Raw genomic sequence first — 16286 nt, 5'->3', positions numbered from 1 at the left:
TCCATTTGCATCTATCTCTATGTTTATATGTGTTGTAGATGTGTGGTGTTTTCTACTTCAGGGTGGTATTGCCAAAATTAAATTGTAAAGAGAGCTCATTTAATTGGTTTAAGGAAAATTAAGTACTTATGTAAGTTAAATTCTCAGAAACATAATAGAAACAAACCCAAATAAGTTTCAAGTTCATGTGCTCTAGGATTAATCTTTAATAAATCAAAGCCAGTTGAAATTTGTTGGTTTAAGTAAAACAGGCATGTTTTTAGAGTTGTCAGCATTAAATATGATACTTTTATGTTACCTAGGTTTACTGAAAGTCAAATAAGTTCTGTTACAGAATTTGTCAGCAAGAAAGATAACTTAAAGATGATGGTTAGTTGTTTGATGTCTTGTGAAATTTTCATGACTAATCTAAACATAGTTATCAAGAAGAGAATTAAATAGATGTAAGTAAGATAAAAGTTTACAAATAAACTTTTCAGCAATATTCATGTCTATATAAATAGTTTCCCCAAATCTTTTTTGGTAACTAAAAACCTTAGAGTTTTGTTAAATTAAATTACATAATGGATGGTCATTGAATATCTAGATCCTTTCCAAATTAGATAAAATACTGAAACATAAATTACTGAACATAAGTTTATCTACTTTTGGCTTCTTATTACAGAAAAAGTAAAAAATACTTGGATGTGTTAGTGCTATATTGGAAAATTGAAAAAGGCATATGCTTCTAGAAATCATGAAATGTACTCATTAATGGGCAAATTTAAAGAATGCAGGTATATCAGACAGTTCATAATTGTTCACTTCTTAGTTTTCATTAGAAAGTAAGGTTCCCAAGGGTTAAGAAGTCTAATTAATATATGTAATTAAAGGGGCACCTGGGTGGCTCAGTCGTTAAGCATCTGCCTTTAGCTCAGGTCATGATCCCGGGGTCCTGAGATAAAGCCCCACATTGGGCTCCCTGCTCTGCGGGAAGCCTCCTTCTCCCTCTACCTCCCTCCCCCCTCCGCTTGTGTTCCCTCTCTCACTGTGTCTCTCTCTGTCAGATAAATAAATAAAATCTTTAAAAATATATATATGTGTAATTAAAGCCACTAGAAATAATAAGAGAAATATCTCTGTATGCCAGGAAAGTAGGATGTGTTTTCAGTAAGAGAAAGTATGAGAAATGCAGATGCATTTTTTGTTGAGGGAAAGAATAATTTTGTCCTAAAGTGAGGCTGGTTGTTTAAAGAGGAAAAACATAGGGGGAGCCTGGGTGGCTCACTAGGTTGAGCACCTGGCTCTTGATTTCTGTTCAAGTCATGATCTCAGGGTCCTGGTATCATATGGAGCCCAGTTGGGCTCCCCACACAGCAGGGGTCTGCTTCTCTCCCTCTGCTCATATGTGTGCGCTCTCTCCCTCTCTTACTTAAAAAAAAAAATAAAGAGGAAAAACATAGGACAAAATCAGAATGTAGAAAAGAAAGTTGTAGGAGGTTTGTGGAAAGGAATCTTTGAAAAGGAATTTTAATGTGTGGTCAAGCTGGCTAAGATTAGAATGAATTTATTTAAGAATGAGTTCTAATATAAAAAGTGAGCTGGTGCAAAATTAGAATTTGGTTTTCTCTCTGTTAAAAGGACAAGGTTTTCGCAGACTTTTGGTTCGCTTTTAATAAGATTGTGGAAGTCTTTTTAACTTTTAGGTATTAAATTTCATAATGATCTGTGATACTATTTAGGCAAGTGCTATAAAACCTTTTTTTATAAATTTTTTTTACTTTTATTTTTTTACTATGTTTAGTTAGTATGATACATAATTCGTTTTTGATATAGTGTTCAGTGATTCGTTAGTTACGTATAACACCCAGTGCTCATCACAGCATATGCCCTCCGCAATACCCATCACCCTGTTACCCCCTTCCCCCAACCCCCTCCCTTCTGAAACCCTCAGATTGTTTCCCAGGGTCCATAGTCTCTCATGGTTCATCTCCCTCTCTGATTGCACCCCCTTTGGATTTCCCTCCCTTCCCCTATGGTCTTCCGTGCTATTGCTTATGTTCCACATATGAGTGAAACCATATGATAATTGTCTTTCTCTGCTTGACTTACTTCACTTAACATAATCCCTTCCAGTTCCACCCATGTCGATGCAAATGGTGGGTATTCATTGTTTCTGATGGCTGAATAACATTCCATTGTATATATGGACCACATCTTCTTTATCCATTCATCTGTGGAAGGGCATCTCGGCTCCTTCCACAGTTTGGCTATTGTGGACATTGCCGCTATGAACATTGGGGTCCATGTGCCCCTTCTCTTCACTACATCTATATCTTTGGGGTAAATACCTAGTAGTGCAGTTGCTGGGACATAGGATAGCTCTATTCTTAACATCTTGAGGAACCTCCATACTGTTTTCCAGAGTGGCTGTACCAGCTTGCATTCCCACCAACAGTGTAAGAGGGTAAAACCTTTTTTTAATATTTTTTGACAAACTTCCCAAAATCAAATTGCAAATGAAACCTTTTTGACCTGGAATATTTCAAGGGATTTGTTAAACTAATGAGGTTCATTTGATATGTAAATTACATGGGAAATATTGTCAAATAAGTAATAATAAGCTTTCTTTATACTGTAAGATTGTGGCATGTGTGGATGAAGTCCATTCTGCCTTTGCAAAAAAAAGTCCGTTCATTGCCAGACTTTCACCATCTTGAGGTCCTTTTAACATGACAATGGTCTACTCCTGCACTGGAAATTAAGGTGGGTAAACAAAAGGAATGTCATACGGGATTTCTTATATCTCAATCCTAGTCAATGCTATTTCACTATCCTGAAATAACCCTTCTTTTCTCTGTCAAAAAGTCATGTTATTTTGATCTTATATATCCTTCAAGTTCCAATTATATACCAATATCTACTTTTAAAAAATACATTCACTTGGGCAGCTGGCTGGCTCAGTCGGTAGAGCAGGTAACTCTTGATCTCAGGGTCTTGAGTTTGAACCCCATGTTGGGCATGGAGCCTACTTAAAAGGAATAAATTTAAAAAAAATACAACAACAAAATAATACATTTACTTATTATACTAGGAATTCATTTGTATTAGCCCAAGCAATCTTTGTCTATAAGTGCTACTTCTATACAAGGAATTTTGTGGTCTTTACTTAAGAGTATGCAAAGCCCGGGCGCCTGGGTGGCTCAGTTGGTTAAGCGACTGCCTTCGGCTCAGGTCATGATCCTGGAGTCCCACATCGGTCTCCCTGCTCAGCAGGGGGTCTGCTTCTCCCTCTGCCCTCTTCCCTCTCGTGCTCTCTGTCTCTCATTCTCTCTCTCTCAAATAGATAAATAAAATCTTTAAAAAAAAAAAAAAAGAGTATGCAAAGCCCTTTCTTTATGTACACTTGACTTTGCTAAAAACAGAAACCTACCTTTCTTTCTTTCTTTCTTTCTTTCACAGAGAGGGAAGACAAGCTTTAACCAGTACACCCAAGTGATCATAAATTTCAAATTACCATGTGACTTCATTATGCCAATTTACTATGCATAATTTAGCCTTCCACAAACGAATGCGTGAATAAAATCAAGTCTTTGATCTTCCATTTTGTATCAAATATATTCTCTCTGAAACATGCTGTCAAGATAAGAAAGTTTAGTGCTAATTTCCTTAAAAAATACTAAATGCACTTTCATATATGGCTACTTTGAAAAGATTATTCTTAATAAAAACCCTTTAAACACCTGGGTGGGGGTAGAGTAGTCAGGGCTATGGGAAACCCAAGATGGCTGCTTTGTTCTTCCTATTCCCTGAGGAACTCCATTTTTCTGGTTTTACATTCCTTCACCCACCACAGGGCATTTAAGATGACTCAAATTATTAATAGACATTGGTGGGGAAACTTCTATAAAATTGCAAAAACAGTTTACCAACAATGTCTGACCTGTCAGGTCCATAATCCTAGAAAAACAATTTTTGTCCCTAGAGGCAAAAACCTCCTCCCTCTGGACCCCTTGAACACCTGAGGCTGGACTTTATTTAATTGACACTTAGCAGAGGTTACCAATATGTTCTTGTTGTATGTGTGTTTTCCAGATAGGTTGAAACCTTCCCCTGCCTCCAGGCTGATGATGACCTTATGTGGCTAGATGGGATAATGCTGAATTCATGAATCATTTAATCAAGCCGATTAGATATCATGAAAACATGATATATCAAAACTTGTAAAATACAGTTAACACAGTGCTAAGCAGAAAATTTATAGCTCTAAACACATTTAGGAGAAAAGAAGGAAGGTTGAATATCTGTGATATAACTTCTAAATCAAGAAAAAAAATAGCAAATTAAACCCAAACAAAGTAGAAAAAAGAAAATAATAAAAAAAGAGCAAAACAGTGAAGGAGAAAGCATATATGTAATGAGACTATTAATAAAGAGAAAAGTTAGGTCTTTGAAAAGATTAATCAGGGGCACCTGGGTGGCTCAGTCGTTAAGCATCTGCCTTCGGCTCAGGTCATGGTCCCAGAGTCCTGTGACCGAGCCCGGCATCCGGCTCTCTGCTCAGCGGGAAGCCTGCTTCTCCCTCTCCTGCTCCCCCTGCTTGTGTTCCCTCTCTCGCTGTGTCTCTCTCTGTCAAATAAATAAATAAAATCTTTAAAAAAATATATTAATCAAATTGATAAACTTTTAGCAAGACTGATCAAGTAAAGAAAAAACACAAATTACCAATAAAGCAAATGAAAAGGGAAACATCACTATTAAATCTACAAACACTTGGGTGCCTGGCTGGCTCAGTTAGAAGAGCATGTGACTCTCAATCTTGGGGTCATGAGTTCGAGCCCCACATTGGGTGTAGAGATTACTTAAAATAAATAAATAAACTTTAAAAAAATCCATACACACTAAAAAGATGGAAGCTTTTCTAAACAATTGATGTCAATAATCAAATAATAATTTTATCTGAAAAATCAGGTGAAATGGACAAATTCCCTAAAAAATACAACTTACAAAAGTTGACACAAAAAGAAATAAAAAATCTGAATGGCCCTGTATCTACTCAAGAAATTGAATCCATAATTAAAGCTCTTCCAACAAAGAAACTGCAAGATTCAAGAGCTCTGCTACTGAATTGTCCAAATATGCCCAGAGCTCCACACAATCGTGTCACATCCTCTCCCCTCCTTCCACTTTAATGCTCAGATTCTCACCATCATGTTCTGCTTTGAGACCAATGCCATCATTCCCAATACCCGTGTTTATGTTTGTCACCACCTGAAGCCTAAGATTATCTCCTATCACCCTCATCTCCACACAGCTCTGCACATCCCTTAATTGAATTCCATTTCCCACCCTTCTCTGACTTCCCAAAACCTTCAAACGTGCCCTTTGGAACCCAGTCCACCATCAACTGAACCACCCATAAACACCTCTTCTCTGAATACTCCCTTCACCTTGTTGCTCTAATTGAAACTGGCTCTTTCCTAAGAATACCTTGTTCCCTTTATCCCCCTCAAAGGATGGTTGTTTTCATTTCCCACAGCCCTTGTACCTGAGTCTGGAGTATAGACGGAACACTAACTACAATGGAGCTTAGATAGTTTAAATCTATACTGGGGTGTAGGCAATGGAGCACTGCCTGCTCCTCAGTGCTACTTCTATAACATTATCCTTACTTTCTTCCTAAAAAAAAAAAAATCTTGTCTTGAAAATTATGCCCTCAGATTTCACTACTCTCTGTTCCTCATTGTTGTAGCCATCACAGACCCCTGGATCTTCCCTCACATGCCTTGAAGGATATTGGTACCTGGTCACTATCAATTTCTCCTATACTATTCTTGACATGTTACTTGGCAATTTCAATATCTATGTTAATAATTCTTCCGATTGCTAGCTTTTCAATTTCTTAGCTTATACTTCCCAATCTTGTTTTCCACTCTACCCCAGTCACATACTCTCAGGACATATCCTAGACTATGTTTTTATCTGTAACTGCACGGCTTCACTTCCCCCCTTACCTAGCTTGGTGCCATGGACCATTATTTAAATCACCCCCTATCATACACCCTCAACCACCTTGTCTCTCTTTTCCTCCTACTGTATTAGTCAGGGTTCTCCAGAGAAACAGAGCCAATAGGATATGTATAGAGGTATATATAAAAAGAGATTTATTGGGTGCCTGGGTGGCTCAGTCGTTAAGCGTCTGCCTTCGGCTCAGGTCATGATCCCAGGGTCCTGGGATCGAGTCCCGCATCGGGCTCCCTGCTCCACAGGAAGCCTGCTTCTCCCTCTCCCACTCCCCCTGCTTGTGTTCCTGCTCTCGCTGTCTCTCTCTGTCAAATAACTAAATAAAAATCTTTAAAAAAAAAAAAAAGAGATTTATTATAAGAATTGGCTTGTGCAGTTATAGAAGCCAACGAGTTCCACAATCTACCATCTGCAAGTTGAACAACTATGGCAACTGGTGGTGTAATTCAATTCAAATCCAAAGGCCTGAGAATCGGGGTCTGATGGCATAAGTCCCCATCTGAGTCCAAAAGCCCAAGAACTAGGAGCATTGATGTCTGAGGGCAGGAAAAGATGCCTTTCTCAAGCAGAAAGAGAATGAATTCAACCTTTACCTGCCTTTTTGTTCTATTCAGACCTTCAACAGGTGAAATGGACAAATTCCCTAAAAAATACAACTTACAAAAGTTGACACAAAAAGAAATAAGAAATTTGGGTGATGCTTACTTATATTGGGGTTCAAAATTCATATGCTAGTCTTTTCTGGAAACATCCTCACAAATACATCCAGAAATGTTTTACCAGCTGTCTGTGTATCCTTAGACCAGTCAAGTTGACACATAAAATTAACCATCACATTTAGTAAAATCCAGCTGTAAATATATCCAACTCCCTACCCACTGTACCTCTAACTGAATGTGCGTGGAGAAAAGCACAGAAATATGTTGACTAGTCTCAATTGAAATTCTTGTCTATGGCTATACCACCCTGAATATGCCTGATCCCATCTGATCTCAGAGGGTAAGCAGGGTCAGGCCTGGTTTGTACTTGGATGGGAGACTGCTTGGGAAGGCTAAGTGCTGTAGACTGTTAAAAAGAAGAAGAAATTCCTAATACCTAACCTCAAGTAGGCCATTAGTGCTTCTGGAGAACCCTACTGCACTTCCTACTCGAGTGGTCACACCTTCTCCTCTTTAACTTCCTTCCTTCTCTGCTGGACTCAGTCCCAGGACCCTGGGATCATGACCTGAGCCGAAGGCAGACGCATAACCAACCGAGCCACTCAGGTGCGCCTCCGTGAGAAACTCTACTGTGAGAACTTCCATATGATTTCATCACCACATCTCTCCTGACTCTGACTTTCCTCCTATTCTGCAGGGGGATTATACATGGTCCTTGCTAGATAACCCTTAGCTCCCAGCTAACTTTTGCACCAGTTCAAATCCCCTTTCACTCACCTAAGGACATCAAATAGGGAAATGTCTCCTCTTGCTTTTTACATCATCAAATGTTTCCTCCTTACTAGATCACTCCCATAAATATGCTATAATATTTCCCATTATAAAAAGAAAAATGTGGCCCCACTTCCCCCTCTAGTTACACTTCATACTATGCTCTCTGTTTCATGAAAACTTCTTGAGGAAGTTATCTGTACTCACTGTCTCCACCTCCTCTCCTATCACTCAGTCTTGAAACCACCCCAGCCAGGATTTTGTCAAGGTCATCAGTGATTGTAGGTCTCAGACCACATTTTATTCAGCCTCACAACAGCATTTGATCCATTGATTTTTGTCTTCCTTCCATAGCTGTTTTCTCCTCTTGCTTTCTAGGACACCACTCTCTCTTGGTTCTCTTTCTACCTCATTGATGACTGTGCATCAGTTTCCTTTGCTGGAAATTTCCTTTCTTTGACCTCCTTATGTTAGAATTCCCCAGACTCAGCCTTGGATCTCTTTCCTTCTCAATTTACCCTCATCCCTTAATGATCTCATAAAGTCCATAACCATGTGTTTTGTGCACATTGACAATTCCCACATTTTTTTTTTCTCGATCCCTGGCTTTTACCTTGAATTCCCAGCTTGCAGAAGGGGGTAAGTGTCCAACTCCCAAACCTGTTCTTCCCATTGTCCTCCCCATTTCAGTAAATGGAAAATCTGTTCATTCAGTTGATCTAGTTAAAAAACTTGGAATTATTGAGGCACCTGGGTGTCTCAGTTGGTTGAGCATCCGACTCTTGGTTTCGGCTCAAGTCATGATCTCATGGGTTGTGAGATCAAGCCCACAAAGGGCTCCCCACTCAGTGGGGAGTCTGCTTGAAGGTTCTCTCCCTCTGCCCCCCCCCCACTTGTGAGCATGTGCTCTCTTTCTTTCTCTCAAATAAACGTAAGTCTTAAAAAAAAAAAAAAACTTGGAATAATCCTCGGCCCTTCTCTTGCTTTCATACCCTACATGCAATCTGTCTATTATCAAGCATTTCACTGTTTCCATCATTTCCATCTCTCCCAAATAGCTGTCTCGCTGAAGTTTTAAATAGCCTCTTAGATGATCTCCCTGCTTCCTCTTTTGCCCTCTACTATGTATGGATCCTCAAGGTAGCAGTTAAAATGACCCTGTTAAAGCGTAAATCAGATGTTGATATTCCTCTGCTCAAAATCCTCCGAAGGCATCCCATCATCTTCATAGTAAAAGCCTTATAATGACCTCAAAGCCCTACATGATTATCTCTTTAGTATCTCCCTCATCTTGCCTCCTGTAATTATCCCCCCCAATCTTCAGAACTAAGTTCCCCTTCATGTTCCTCAACATGCTCCCACCTCACAAACTTTGTACTTCCTGATCTCTTCAGCTAAAATGCTCTTCCCTCACTGTCCACATGGCTTGTGCCCTCACTTCTTTCAGGTCTCTGTTCAAAGATCACATTATCAACAAAGTCTTTCCTTTCACCTCCACCCCAAGGATAATCTGTTTTCCTTATCATGATCCTTTTCCCCAGATCACCTATTATCACCTAATATTTAATACACATATTTTTAAATTGTTTATCATCTGTCTTCCTTCTGTAGAATATAAGCTCCATAGGGAAACAGCCTTAGCTGTTTTGTTCACTGAGGTATCTCAAGCACCTAATACTTAGCTGTAAGTACTCACTAAAGAGTTGTTATATGGGGGCAACTGGGTAGCTGAGTTGGTTGAGCAACTGCCTTCAGCTCAGGTCATGATCCCAGAGTCCTGGGATAGAGCCCCGCATAGGGCCCATTGCTCAGTGGGGAGCCTGCTTCTCCTTCTCCTTCTACCTGCTACACCACCTGCTTGTGCTCTTTCTCTCTCTCTCTGTCAAATAGATAAATAAAATCTTAAAAAAAAAAAAAGAGTTGTATGGTGACCAACATAAAATAATAAAATTAAATTAAATTTAAAAAAGAGTTGTTATATGAATAAATCAATTTCTTTTTTGCATTATCTTTGTACACCTTAGTTGTAACTTGATATTCCTTTACAGATATATATATATATATTTTTTTTTTTTTAAGATTTTATTTATTTATTTATTTGACAGAGACAGAGACAGCGAGAGCAGGAACACAAGCAGGGGGAGTGGGAGAGGGAGAAGCAGGCCTCCCGCTGAGCCGGGAGCCCGATGTGGGACTCAATCCCAGGACCCTGGGATCATGACCTGAGCCGAAGGCAGTTGCTTAACCAACTGAGCCACCCAGGCGCCCTACAGATATATTTTTATTATAACTTAATCTTTGTTCTGAATAAATTATGCTCTTATAGCTTAAATGACATTTTTATTCCTTTATTATGCTTTCAAGCTCTGAACAGTCTTTGAGCATTATTGTATATGCCTTTCTCATAGTAACTACTTCAGTTTTTTCCAGCTTTATTGATATATTCATAAAAACTATTTCTTAAATCTATTACTTTATAGTTAATACTAATCTTGTTGAAATCTTCATCTGGTTTTGGACTTTCTGAAATTGTAGGTGTATTCTCAATCTGTATGCCAGTTCTCTTTTCCTCTTTGATGTTGTAATATTTTCAGTCTGGATCTGTGTTTTTCTTACAATTCCCTCACTGTTTTTTCAACTTTGCATGTGTTTGTGCATGTGTGTGCATTGATGCTGATGGTAGTAAAACACAAAGCTGAAGTTTTATTTTTAAGAACTTGTAATATAGATATTAAGGCTTCAGAGATGAAAATACCTAGGAGCCAAATCATAAAATAGATCTTCTTATGACAAACACTAATAACTTCCAAAATGATATATACAAAATATCTCCGTTATAAGTGGTCCACATTTAGGAAGAAAGAATATTTTAAGAAAATGGTTAAGTTAAAGGAGTGTGTAAAGCTCAAATATATTAAGCATCCAAAGCCTTGTAGACACCAGAATTCAATAGAGGAATGAGAGGAAAGCACTGGAGTAAAGTTTGTCTTGTGAGATGGTCACGAGAAGTGTGTGATAACCTCCCACATTCTGTTTGCCTAACTGATTTGTTCATCTGCAGCAAGTATGACAAAAGTGTTTCACAAGTCCCATCCCTGTCCTGTAACCCTACACTCAGAGGTTAACTCAGAAGATTATAAGTTCCTACAGAAAATGGAGGATATATTTGTACTACCTCCAGTTGATGGAACCTGAAACTAATGCTGGCTGGGAAACAACATATTTAACCATCTAGAGGTTGTAGACTTTGAGGGATTGCTAACAACTGGAAATATAAAGAGACACAGCAGGACTGAGAGTGCTTGCTTACTTATCCTTTTTTTTTTTTTTTTTTTTTTGAGCCCTTCAAACAATACCTAAAAATGTTTTGCTTCTTGCAATGGCAGAGTTGGCCATTTTAAAACTAACCCTCCTACTAAAAAACAACTAGAAAAGTTAGATGAAAGGATTTTTTTGAGAGAGAGAGAGCGGGGGCGGTGCAGAGGGAGAGGGAAAGACAGAATCTTAAGCAGACTCCACACCCAGTGTAGAGCTCAATGCCGGGATCAGTCTCATTACCCTGAGATCATGACCTGAGTTGAAATCAGGAGTTGGACGCTTAACTGACTGAGCCACCCAGGTGCCCCTGAAATGTTGGGTTTTTTTAAATCCACTGAAAGGCATTGGAGATTTCTCTAGTTAGAGAGGATTATAAAATCAAAATCCAAGAGAGGAGGAAAGCCGAGAGTAGTGTAACATTTGAGGATGCTTTTCCAAATTTCCAGTTTCCAAAAACAGCATCTGAGAGTATGAGAAGCTGAATAAAGACCTTGTGGGGACTCACTCAGACCCCCAGAAGTGGTATAAAGATTATTTTAAGATAAAAACATTTGAGATTCAACAAATGCAGAAAGAAGCCTTCTTGGAGCTTCACTTATTTGACTAAAAGCAGAAACTTCATAGAAATGAGACTGCTATAAATTCCCTTTTCAGGATAGGTCTATTCCCAGGAGAGAGACCAAGAGTAAACCTACAATAAATCTTTCCAGGGGAGTTTCAGGGTCATGGAAAAGACAGAAAGACCACTGGCACCTGCATAAACAAAATCACAAACTTTCTTATCTCTCTTTGTTCTCCTAAAACCCATTTGTCTTTCCTAAATAAATCTATTTGTTCTTTCTATAGGAGCCTTTTCTCCCCTCCTTCCTTCCTCCTACTATGTTAAGTATATAAACCCCGAATTCTAAACACCCCCTTGGGATACTCATCACTGAGTACATGCAATCACACATATATAGATATCAAGTAGAAAGTTGAATGTATAAGTCTAGAATTTGAAAGAAAGATCAAGGCTGGAGATATAATTTTTGGAATTATATAGATGGAATTTAAAACTATGAGACAGGTGGAGATCACAAAGGGAATGAGTGCAGCTAAAGAATAGAAGATGAAGAATTTAGCAGTGGGTCAATCCAAGGCAGAAAATTCTCCAGAATAGACCGTATACTGGGTCACAAATCAGGTCTCAACCGATACCAAAAGACTGAAATTATTCCCTGCATATTCTCAGACTACAATGCTCTAAAACTGGAACTCAATCACAAGAAAAAAATTGGCAGAAATTCAAACACTTGGAAGCTAAAGACCACTCTGCTCAAGAATGTTTGGGTCAACCAGGAAATCAAAGAAGAACTTAAACAATTCATGGAAATCAATGAGAACAAAAACACATTGGTCCAAAACCTATGGGATACTGCAAAGGCGGTCCTAACGGGGAAATACATAGCCATCCAAGCCTCACTCAAAAAAATAGAAAAATCCTGAATTCACCAACTAACTCTACACCTTAAAGAACTAGAGAAAAAGCAACAAGCGATGCCTAAGCCATGCATTAGAAGAGAAATAATTAAAATTAAAGCAGAGATCAATGAATTAGAAACCAGAAACACAGTAGATCAAGTCAACAAAACTAGAAGTTGGTTCTTTGAAAGAATTAATAAGATCGATAAACCACTGGCCAGACTTATCCAAAAGAAAAGAAAGAGGACCCAAATTAATAAAATTATGAATGAAAGGGGAGAGATCACGACTAACACCAAGGAAATAGAAAAAATTATTAGAAATTATTATCAACAACTATATGCCAATAAACTGAGCAATCTGGATGAAATGGAGGTCTTCCTGGAAACCTATAAGCTGCCCAGACTGAAACAGGAAGAAATTGACAACCTGAATAGACCAATAACCAGTAACGAGATTGAAGCAGTGATCAAAAACCTCCCAAAATACAAGAGTCCAGGGCCTGATGGATTCCCTGGGGAATTCTACCAAACATTCAAAGAAGAAATAATACCTATTCTACTGAAGTTGTTTCAAAAAATAGAAACAGAAGGAAAACTTCCAAACTCATTCTATGAGGCCAGCATTACCTTAATCCCCAAACCAGGCAAAGACCCCATCAAAAAGGAGAATTTCAGACCAATATCCCTGATGAATATGGATTCCAAAATCCTCAACAAAATCCTAGCTAATAGGATCCAACAATACATTAAAAGGATCATCCAGGGCGCCTGGGTGGCTCAGTTGGTTAAGCGACTGCCTTCGGCTCGGGTCATGATCCTGGAGTCCCAGGATCGAGTCCCGCATCGGGCTCCCTGCTCGGCGGGGAGTCTGCTTCTCCCTCTCCCACTCCCCCTTTGTGTTCCCTCTCTCGCTGTGTCTTTCTCTGTCAAATAAATAAATAAAATCTTTAAGAAAAAATAAAAAATAAAAATAAAATAAAAGGATCATCCACCACGACCAAGTGGGATTTATCCCCGGGATGCAAGGGTGGTTCAACATTCGCAAATCAATCAATGTGATAGAACACATTAATAAGAGGAGGGAGAAGAATCATATGGTCCTCTCAATTGATGCAGAAAAAGCATTTGACAAAATACAACATCATTTCCTGATTAAAACTCTTCAGAGTATAGGGATACAGGGAACATTCCTCAAGTTCATAAAATCCATCTGTGAAAAACCCACAGCGAATATCATCCTCAATGGGGAAAAGCTGAGAGCCTTTCCCTTAAGATCAGGAACACGTGAGGGATGCCCACTCCCGCCACTATTGTTCAACATAGTACTAGAAGTCCTAGCAACAGCAATCAGACAACAAAAAGAAATAAAAGGTATTCAAATTGGCAAAGAAGGAGTCAAACTCTCTCTTTTTGCAGATGACATGATACTTTAGGTGGAAAACCCAAAAGACTCCACCCGCAAATTACTAGAACTCATCCAGCAATTCAGTAATGTGGCAGGACACAAAATCAATGCACAGAAATCAGTTGCTTTCTTATACACTAACAATGCAACTGTAGAAAGAGAAATTAGAGAAATGATTCCATTTACAATAGCACCAAAAACCATAAGATACCTCGGAATAAACCTAACCAAAGAGGTAAAGGATCTATACTCTAGGAACTACAAAACACTCATGAAAGAAATTGAAGAAGACACAAAAAGATGGAAAAATATTCCATACTCATGGATCAGAAGAATAAACATTGTTAAAATGTCTATGCTACCCAGAGCAATCTATACCTTCGATGCCATCCCAATCAAAATTCTAATGACATTTTTCAAAGTACTGGAACAAACGATCCTAAAATTTGTATGGAATCAGAAAAGACCCCGAATCACCAAGGAAATGTTGAAAAAGAAAAACAAAGCTGGGGGCATCACATTGCCCGATTTCAAACTATATTACAAAGCTTTGATCACCAAGACAGCATGGTACTGGCACAAAAACAGACATATAGACCAATGGAACAGAACAGAGAACCCAGATATGGACCCTCAACTCTATGGTCAAATAATCTTTGAAAAAGCAGGAAAAAACATGCAATGGAAAAAGGACAGTCTCTTCAATAAATGGTGCTGGGAAAATTGGACAGCCACATGCAGAAGAATGAAACTCGACCATTCTCTAACACCATTCACAAAGATAAACTCACAGTGGATGAACGACCTCAATGTGAGACAGGAATCCATTAAAATCCTAGAGGAAAACATAGGCAGTAACCTCTTTGACATCGGCCACAGCAACTTCTTTCAAGATACATCTCCAAAAGCTAGTGAAACAAAAGCAAAAATGAACTTTTGGGACTTCATCAAGATAAAAAGCTTCTGCACAGCAAAGGAAACAGTCAACAAAACAAAGAGGCAACCCACAGAATGGGAGAAGATATTTGCAAATGACACTACAGATAAAGGGCTGGTATCCAAGATCTATAAAGAAATTCTCAAACTCAACACCCAAAAAACAAATAAGTCAAAAAATGGGCAGAAGACATGAACAGACACTTCTCCAAAGAAGACATGCAAATGGCTAACAGACACATGAAAAAATGTTCATCATCATTAGCCATCAGGGAACTTCAAATCAAAACCACATTGAGATACCACCTTACACCAGTTAGAATGGCCAAAATGGACAGGGAAAGAAACAACAAATGTTGGAGAGGCTGTGGAGAAAGGGGACCCCTCTTCCACTGTTGGTGGGAATGCAAGTTGGTACAGCCACTTTGGAAAACAGTGTGGAGGTTCCTCAAAAATTTAAAAATAGAGCTACCCTATGACCCAGTAATTGCACTACTGGGTATTTACCCCGAAGACACAGATGTAGTGAAAAGAAGGGCCATATGTGCCCCAATGTTCACAGCAGCAATGTCTGCAATAGCCAAACTGTGGAAAGAGCCAAGATGCCCTCCAACAGATGAATGGATAAAGAAGATGTGGTCCATATATACAATGGAATATTACTCAGCCATCAGAAAGGATAAATACCCGGGACGCCTGGGTGGCTCAGTCGGTTAAGCGTCTGCCTTCGGCTCAGGTCATGATCCCAGGGTCCTGGGATCGAGTCCCGCATCTGGCTCCCTGCTCTGCGGGGAGCCTGCTTCTCCCTCTGCCTCTGTCTCTCTCTCTGTCTCTCATGAATAAATAAATAAAATCTTTAAAAAAAAAAAAAAAAAGAAAGGATAAATACCCAACTTTTACATCAACATGGATGGGACTGGAGGATATTATGCTAAGTGAAATAAGTCAAGCAGAGAAAGTCAATTATCATATGGTTTCACTTATTTGTGGAACATAAGGAATAGCATGGAGGACATTAGGAGAAGGAAGGGAAAAATGAGGGGGGGGGCAGTTGGAGGGAGAGATGAACCATGAGAGACTATGAACTCTGAGAAACAAACAGGGTTTTAGAGGGGAGGGGGGAGGGGGGATTAGTTAGCCCAGTGATGGGTATTAAGGAGGGCACGTACTGCATGGAGCACTGGGTGTTATATGAAAACAATGGATCGTGGATCACCACATCAAAAACTAATGATGTATTGTATGGTGACTATCATAATAAAATTTAAAAAAAGAAAGAAAGGAAGGAAGGAAGGAAGGAGGAAAGAAAGGAAGGAAGGAAGGAAGGAAGGAAGGAAGGAAGGAAGGAAGAAAGAAAGAAAGAAAGAAAGAAAGAAAGAAAGAAAGAAAGAAAGAAAGAAAGAAAGAAAGAAAGAAAGAAAGAAAAATTAAGAAAAGCAATAAAAGAGAAAGAAGGAGCAACCAGTGAGTGAGCAGTGTTCTGGTAGCCAAGTGAGGAAATGTATCAAGAAGAAGTAAATAATTAAGTAAAAGGCCAAAAAAATAGGACTAACAACTAACCATGCTAACCATTGTATTTAGCAATGTGGAGGCCACTGATGGCATATAAAAACAGTTTCTGTGGAGGGCAAAGAGAGAAGGATGGCTCAGACTAAGGTTAAGGGGAAAAATGGATGAAGGTAATTGGAGAAAAATAAGAAAAACAATTCTTTCAAAGATACTGTAGCAAAG

The 16286-nt window shown here is 38.9% G+C and overlaps 1 long non-coding RNA gene and 1 pseudogene across 2 annotated transcripts in view; both read left to right on the top strand.

Moving 5' to 3' along the window:
- Positions 1 to 16286, top strand: part of LOC129046541 (uncharacterized) — a 173608-nt gene that overhangs the window by 61188 nt on the left and 96134 nt on the right. The gene's annotated exons all lie outside the window — the stretch shown is intronic.
- LOC123862636 (5S ribosomal RNA) lies at positions 6952 to 7070 on the top strand (annotated as a pseudogene).

Source organism: Mirounga angustirostris, unplaced genomic scaffold (assembly GCF_029215605.1).
Source record: "Mirounga angustirostris isolate CCGP_5_RB_7025 unplaced genomic scaffold, mMirAng1.0.hap1 SCAF_9, whole genome shotgun sequence".
Taxonomy (NCBI): Eukaryota; Metazoa; Chordata; class Mammalia; order Carnivora; family Phocidae; genus Mirounga; species Mirounga angustirostris.
The sequence above is the reverse complement of the archived record's forward strand: the minus strand, read 5'-3'. Positions and strand labels throughout refer to the sequence as shown.